Source organism: Drosophila suzukii, chromosome 3, assembly GCF_043229965.1.
Source record: "Drosophila suzukii chromosome 3, CBGP_Dsuzu_IsoJpt1.0, whole genome shotgun sequence".
NCBI lineage: Eukaryota > Metazoa > Arthropoda > Insecta > Diptera > Drosophilidae > Drosophila > Drosophila suzukii.
Window position 1 is genome coordinate 27,316,569 of NC_092082.1, and position 8,784 is coordinate 27,325,352.

General features: G+C 37.8%; 1 long non-coding RNA gene across 1 annotated transcript; it reads left to right on the forward strand.

Annotated features, from left to right (window-relative positions):
• The first annotated feature begins 6,880 nt into the window (after nucleotides 1-6,880).
• On the forward strand, nucleotides 6,881-8,469 carry LOC139352930 (uncharacterized). Its single transcript, XR_011603976.1, has 3 exons — nucleotides 6,881-8,116; nucleotides 8,174-8,263; nucleotides 8,325-8,469. It is a non-coding gene; the product is annotated as an uncharacterized lncRNA (long non-coding RNA).
• Nucleotides 8,470-8,784: the final 315 nt, after the last annotated feature.

The following is an 8,784-nucleotide window of genomic DNA, read 5'->3' on the forward strand; positions in this document are numbered from 1 at the left end:
TAGGAGGTTTGGGCTGGTCATTAACGGGTTTCGGGGCTAGTCGGCTACGTTGTTCGCCGGCCTTGGCAGGTGTTGAAGTTGCCTGGACTAGGGCATTCGGTGTGGTACCTAAGCTTTTCTGGTCGTCGCTGGTTGCGACTTCCGACTTTTTATGAGTGTCGGACTCAAGATTTAATTTTTTATTTGACTTCGAAGTCTCCATAGTAAAACATTTAACACAAGACTAGTTCATTTCTTTTCCTCCAGCCGGACTCATCCTGCGTCGTCCAAGATGCCACTCACGACCCTGAACTCAACTTTCATCTGATCGCAACAGAGGACTGTAACTACTTCGCCTCCAGTCGTAAGATGCCGCAGGGTTGTTCGACTCTCAGAAAATGATAAATCAGTAATAATCTTATTTTAGTTTAATAACGTTCTTTAAATGTTTGACCCCTTTTTAATAGTTCTATGTATAAGTATATTTATGTCTACCTATAACAAAATCCAGTGTACGCATGTTCTGTCTCATGTTGTTTCGTTTACTCGCGCATATTTCACATTTATTTTTCTTTTTAATTGTTTGTATAATGTCGCTGCTGACTCCCCCCATTCGCGCTTTCGCGCCATGTCCCAATATGCCAATTTTAAACTATCTGACATCTTCGTCGGCCACTTTCTGTCTCGGTCTTGTTGATCTATATATATATAGTTTTTTTCCTAATTTATATTTTCTCTATAAAATATAATTAAACAAAAACACCTCTTAACGAGGTAAAAAGTAGTGGCAAAAGCGCTCTTAACAAAAATTTCTGATATCAACAATTGTGACGAAAAATGATATTACATTCGATAAAATAAATAAACTATATTAAATTTATGATTTCGGCCCGCAACAGTAAATATTTATTTACATACACGTAAATTTTCTGCTGTAGCGTGCCGAGTATATAAATTTAATATAGTATGGGATTTTCCGCTAAACTAGCGGGTTTTTCCAAAAGTCGTAGAACAATCGTTTTCTATTTCAAGCTACTTTATACACCCATAGGGTTTCCAAAACCCTAAAACTAAGATGGGATGCATACAAACCCACAAACAAAGGGACAACCATTTTCATTTTGGGAAGAAGAAAATCTTGTTTTTTGAATTACTTTTGAACGGAATATCGGAACATCAGTAAGAATAAAACTAGCTAAACAGCCGGGGGCTTTTATCCCCACCGTATCCAGCAGCTCCAATTTTCTAAATTTTTACTTTTACACTTTCACCGCGTTTTCTCCCAAAAAAAATCTATATTTCGAAAGTCTTGGTATGCAATCTTCTTAGTTAGTGCGATACCTTTCGATTGCTGTATCACTCGTTATGATCGGACCATTATTGCAGATTTTCAATTCTGCGGCTATATATAGTAGTTGTCTTCGCACGCTCTCTTGCGCGCTTCGCCACTACGTGTACTGCCGTCCACAGTGATTACACATTGAAGCCAAAAGACCACATCTAAAGCTAAAAGCCAGCGGCCTTCATTGGCTTATCAACGCTTTGTATCCCCTTAGCCTTGAATACAAAGTCCTGCTAGATAACTCAGTACTAAAACCTACATGGATGTACAGCTCCCAGTTATGGGGGAATGCCAGTAATAGCAATATTGACATAGTCCAGCGAGCTCAGTCGAAAATTTTGAGAACAATCACCGGGGCACCGTGATGTTTTCGCAACGAAAACATACTTCGTGACTTAAACATTCTACCAGTCAAAGAAGTGATCGCAGAACAGAAGGAAAAGTACTTTACCAAGCTATCTTTGCACCCTAACCACCTGGCGAGAGGTCTAACAAGGTTGAGCAACTTACCCACCCAGCGACCGACTTGAGGGTCGCGCAATGCGACAGTATAAGCATACTGTTAGTTAAATTTTAATGTCAAGATTCGTATACTTATTGTTGGTCATAAAATTAAGAGAAAATTCCATAAATAAAAGCAAAGTCTATAATAAAAAAAAACGTAGACCACACTGATATCATCTCTGTACTGTAATCTATGTACAGATCCTTTTCCCTATCTCATGGGTTATTGGGTTTCTCGAACCATTTTATTCCCTTTAGGAAACAGTAGTTTGGGAATGCTTACGCCCTGTATGGCCGCAAGGTTCGGAAGCTTCCTAGGGCTTGAAGGCGTTTGAGTTTATGTGCTGAGCAGAAGCATAGGAGTTCAATGTTCAATGCTCTCCTCTTCGTCTACCTGCTTACAGCTGCGGTGGTAGTCGTGGTTGCTGAGTCCCAGCCTACGTGCTTGACTCCCTAAAAGACAATGATCCGTGAGGGCATTTATAAGAGTGGAAATGTCTTCCCTCTTGCATTGTAGGAGAGATTTGGTTTTTTGTGTTAATTTGGCCAAGTGAGTCTGGAATTGTGGCATGTTGAGATTGTGTTTCATCGGTTGTTGAAGAGGGTGTACAATCTCTGCTTGACGAGGAGCTTGTAGGCATACCCACCGTGACCTTATCGCGAAGAATATCGGCTGTTTTCCCTTGTCTGGCTAGCCCGTCTGCTATGCGGTTGCCCTCAATGTTACGGGACACCGTAACGGGTCACCCTCCAGCCGGACTCATCCTGCGTCGACCAAGATGCCACTCACGACCCTGAACTCAACTTTCATCTGATCGCAACAGAGGACTGTAACTACTTCGCATCCAGTCGTAAGATGCCGCAGGGTTGATCTTTATATATATCATTTTTTTCCTAATTTATATTTTCTCTCTAAAATATATTTACTTTATTATGGCTTTATCACAGACTTATATAACATATGGTTTATTGTTCTTGATATCACAGCTCGAACGTCAACTCCTCTACTAATTTGACCTGAAATCGTCTTTGTGTTTTTTTTTTTTTGGCTTGTACGCCATCTCAAAATTTTTGATTTTAGGCCCCCTCTATTAGAGAACAATCTCTCGAGCAACTGCTCCCCTCTAAATTAGACCCACTAACCAGAAATATCCTTCTCTCCCTGTGGAGATTATAGTGCTGCTATTCAACTTAGGCGCCATACTGTTGTGATCCTGCTGGGACCTGTGTGATTTCTTTTGGGCTTTTCGAAGGGCTAGAGCGAGACACTAGCAATTCGCAGAGTGCATTAAAGTATGAAACTAATCACACACAACTTCATAAACACACTTTTTCAGAAATTGGTGCAAATTACCCTTCAGATCCAAAAAAAAAGTTTCACTTGTGAATCATCTTGTGAATCCCGTAAGACATGCCCTCTTGCACACATGAAAATATAGAATTTAAAATACATACATTTTTAATTACATTAACCCTCTACCGCATACAAAGCCATATATGGCTTCTCAATTTCAATAATTTTTTTTTGCAATAAAACGGTACATATACTAAACCGTTTGTTATCACTTATTCTCTTTCAACTATTTTCTGTTAGATGTCTATACTCAGAACTTCTTTGTGTTGCCTTATCTCAAGTTTCAATCAGTTTTGTGCTCGCGTCTCAAGCAAACTAACGAAAGTGAATTGTGGTGAAATTAAAATTAAAATTACTACACTAAAAACAGTTTTATCACTGAAAAGTATTTTTTTTCTAAGAGAATATAAAGTTTTCGTTCATTAAAAAATAGAATTTGACTATAGGTGAGCATCACATATACTATTCTATGCAAAAAACTGTGGACGCCATATATGGCTCTATATGCAGTAACGCGTGCATGTTTATATTCTATGTACATATGCATTATTAGCATATTAGCTTAACAATTGCACTTGTTTTCTTTTAGAAATGAATGCACAATTATTTTACGGTAGTTTGCAATACGTGAACGAAATCGATGATCCGTTTCTTAGTGATGATGACAGCATAGCCGATTCCGAAGACGAAGTTGTTGAAAATCAAAAAATCCAAGAGGAAGATGTTTATATTTCGGAGACCGATGAGAGTAGTTCCGATGACATCTGTGAAAAGCCGTGCACTTCTAAAGCAAAGCCAAAGCCAGTGCCAAGAAAAAAGACAGAAGCACCGATATGGAAAGCTGGTCACTTACCACCGTATTTGAATGAGACCTTTCCATTTCAAGGGAATACCAATCTTTCAACTTGTATCAATGAACTGGAGACACCGGCAGACTTTTTTAATTTTTTTTTCAACGACTATCTGATGAATTTCTTGGTTGATCAGTCAAATCTATATGCACTCCAAGTTGATATAAATAAGCCAGCTGGTATTACTCGAAATGAAGTAGATCAATTTATAGGCATGGTCATATACATGTCGTTGGTACAATTACCATCTTCAAGACTCTATTGGAGTTCGACTCTTGGTCAAGAAATTATACATGGCACAATGAGTTGCAACCGATGGGAAACTATAAAACGTTTTCTGCACTTTATCAATAATAACGATATGAAGTTAGCAGGGGAAGCCGGGTTTGACAAGCTATTCAAGATTCGACTGGTGCTGGACAAAATCCGTAATCAATTACTGCTCGTACCTAAGGAAGAACATTTGGTGGTTGACGAGCAAATTATTCCCACGAAATGCCGTCACCACTTAAAACAATATAATCCGGCAAAACCTCACAAATGGGGCTTCAAAAATTTTGTCTTGAGTGGAGTATCAGGTTTTAGCTACGACTTTGATATTTTTGCGGGAGCCCAAAGTGATACATATCCGGACGGAGCGCCTAATTTGGGAGTAAACTACAAATTATTTTTCGACAATTGGTTCAATAGTCCAAATCATGAAGTCTACCTTATGAAAAATGGTATATTAGCTTTAGGTACGATAAGAATTAATCGAGTACCCAATTCAAAGATGCCAACTGAAAAAGAGTTGAAAAGCCAAGGACGTGGAAGCATGGTCGAAAAAGTAGCTATTATCGATGGAGTTCAGCTTGGCCTCGTCTCTTGGTTTGACAATAAAGTAGTCAACATTCTTTCTAGTTACGTGGGAAGCAATCCTGTTACAAACGATTCAGTAAGAAAGACAAAAAGTATGTAGAAATCAACTCTCCTAAGGCAGTTGATGTTTACAATAACTATATGGGTGGCGTTGACTTACTGGATTCTTTACTTGGACTTTATAGAATTCAATTGCGCTCAAGAAAATGGTATAAGAAAATATTTTTTCACATGATTGATATGTGCGTAGTGAATTCATGGATTCTATGGCGTCGTAAGTCAGATCAATATATGCCACTCCTCGATTTCAAGCTTTTAATAGCTGAGCACCTGTGTAAGGCAGGAAAAGTAAAGAAGCGCGGACGACCTGCGATGACTCCAACTTCATCCCCGTGTACAAGTAGGGAAGGTACTCCTACTACCAGCAAAAGACGAAAGCACCAGGAAATTCCATTGAATTCTGTTCGGGAGGACCATATTGGGCATTTTCTCACCTGGAAAAAGCAAAGGCAACTCTGCAAAAACGATTGTTCTTTCCGCTCATACACCTTTTGTGAGAAATGCAATGTATTTCTATGCTACAACGACAAAAGAAACTGTTTCACCAACTTTCACATGAAGTAATGTATACATGCATACAGAGCCATATATGGCAAACGCTGGAATCAGCTGAATGCATACAAAGCCATATATGGCCCCATTTCCCCCACCCCAAACTATGAATATTAGTTGTTTTTTTCGATTTACAATAATGCTCCTAAAATATTAGGGCACTCACATATTGCGGCTCCGCGAAAATATTTCCGCCGAAATGTTAGTCGCTAGCCGAACATAACAGAGAGACGCAAGAGAAATAAGGGATCGGCCGAAATTTGACTCTGAGAGCACCGAGTGCAAGCAGATTATAAGACAAAGAAAGAGAGGAAACTTCCGAATATCTTTCTTTGTTGCACGATCGTTTTTGTGGGCCCCCTTTAGTTATGCAGTAGGGAGGCGGTGACATGGCTCAAGGCAAAAAGCGTTTTTGTTTTTTTTTGTGCCTAAAACGCTGTGCCGCCATTGACGTAAGCAGAGAAGCCGGCGCAGCGTAGATCGAAAACGATCGTGCAACAAAGAGAGGGAGATATTTGGAAGTTCCCTCTCTTCCTTTGTCTTATAATCTGCCTGCACTCGGCGCTCCCAGAGACAAATTTCGGCCGATTTCTTTTGCGTCTCTCTGTTATGTTCGGCTAGCGCCTAACATATCGGCGGAAAAATTTTCGTGGAGCAGCGACATGTGAATATCCTAATATTTTAGGATCATTATTGTATTTGGAAAAAAAACAACTAATATTGTTATAAAAAAGTAAATTATTTGATTTTAGTAAAATTAAATAGATTGAATTTACTTATAATGTTATGTGTACACGTATGTATACATTTTTATTACAATATACTTTTTTAGTTAAGTTATAGAAATTTAGTCCGTTAAAATTGATTTCAACATTTAAAACATTTTAATATTAACATTTGTAAAAATTCGTATTGAATTTCTTACTCAAGAAGAAAAATTATATAGTGCGATATTTTTCGCTTTAGAAAGGGTATAAGTGCAGTGGCACGCGCCAACAGCGAAGAGCAAACAAAAGAAATCAAATAAGGGGTGAGAAGAAGACTTGGTGCATTCTGTTTGAGCGATTGAATGGGAAGCATCCATTTAAATTGTGCGCAGCAGAGTTACTATAATCGTTTCTTTAAGTTAATATAATAAGGTCAGATAAGTGATACGTGAAGTTTAAGATCTTGTGCATTTATCTTAGTTTAAAGTACGTAAATTTTGAAGGTATTCTATGGATTCCGTTAGCCGAAAGTGGATGATGAAATTTTTTGTGCCAAAAAAAACTCCCGGAAAGGGTTTATACACAGCTCTAAAAGGTAAATATACAAATAAACAAGTAAGTCGCATTTTTTAATCTTATGCCCAAATATTTTTTCAGAATCGTTGGTTAAAGACTCCGAACACATGTTTGAGAAAGGCGATGACGAACGTGAAAAACAAACTAACAGAACAAAAAATCATATATACTAACAATATTTGTCCCTTCCCTTCAGTTCTACAGTAGGGACGCGGTGACATGGCTCAAGGCAAAAAGCTTTTTTGTTTTTTTTTTGTGCCTAAAACGCTGTGCCGCTGTTGACGTCAGCAGAGAAGTCGGCGCAGTGTAGAAGACTGCCTACGAAAACGATCGTGCAACAAAGAGAGGCAGATATTCGGAGCTTCCCTCTCTTTCTTTGTCTTATAATCTGCCTGCACTCGGCGCTCTGAGAGACAAATTTCGGCAGGTCCGTTATTTCTTTTGAGTCTCTCCGTTATGTCCGGCTAGCGACTAATGTTTCGGCGGAAAAATTTTCGTGGCGCAGCGACATGTGAATGCCCTAATATTTTAGGAGCATTATTGTATATCGAAAAAAAACAACAAATATTGTTATATAAAAGTAAATTATTTGATTATAGTAAAATTAAGTAAAATGAATTTACTTTTAATTTTATGCTTACGTATTATACATTAATTGTTCAGTTGTGACGCCGTGCCAGAAAAAAGCTCTGTACGGCTGTCATTGTAAGAGGGGCTCTTGGGAGTAATTAAACGACTGAAGTTCAAATATAACAGTTTAGCCTTTAATTCATTAGCTTATAATGCGTACACTTCACTCTTCTTCATTAATTAACTTTAACAAAATAATGGGTCGCAATGGACAGCAAAATAAAAGAAGACAATGTTGTTCCGGTCGCTGAAGCTTGTAGTTCTCACTGCCCTTCTCTCTCGTTCTGTCGGGTTGCCAGATGTCCTGACCTTCGTCTTCAGTTGGCAGGGCTATCAGCTGTGCATACGAACCAAGTACCGTGGGACTGAACATTAATATTACAATATAATTTTTTAGTTAAGTTATAGAAATTAAGTTCGTTAAAATTTATTTAAATATTTAAAACATTTTAAAAGTACCATTTTTAAAGAATTCATTTTGTATTTTTTACTCAAAAAAGTAGTCGGATATTTTTCGCTTTAGAAAGGGTATAGGTGCAGTGGCACGCGCCAACAGCGAAGAGAAATTAAAAGAAATCATGTAAAGGGGTGAGAGGAATACTTGGTTCATTCTGTTTGAGTTATTGAAAGGGAAGCAAGCCATTTAAATTGTGCGCAGCAGATTTAATTCTTTCGTTTTTTAAAGTGAAAATAATAAAGTCAGGTAAGTGTTACATTAAGTTGAAGATGTTGTGCATTGATCTTAGTTTAAAGTATTGAGGTATTCAATGGGTTCCGTTAGCCGAAAGTGGATGATGAAATGTTTTGCGCCAATAAAAATCCTGCAAAGGGTGAAACACAGCTCTAAAAGGTAAAAATGCAAATAAACAAATAAAACGCATATTTAAGCATATGACCATAATTTTTATCAGGAGCGTTGGCCAAGGATTCGGAGGACCCGGACAAAGGTTTAAGGAAGGCGATGACCAATGTAAAAAGCAAATTAACGTAACATAAAATTAGGCTTAATAACAATAATTGTCCTTTAACAAAAAACCTAAATAACATTATTTAATTAAAATATATTTAAAAGTATATACAAATTTATGTATTTTAAATTCTATAAGTAAAAACTCATGGGAAAAATTCTGATTTTCACAAGTGATTTCACTTGGGACGTGTCACTTGCAAGTGATTTCATAACTGAAAACTCATGGAAAAATTTGATTTTCACAAGTGATTTCACTTGGGACGTGTCACCGGCACGTGACAGGCCATACGAAAAATGAGTATAAGGAACAAGTGAAATCCCGTGGGACTTCGACAAATTTTCATTTGTGAAAATGCGGACATCCCATACAATTTTCTATATGGAGCGTCACTTGTTCTTCA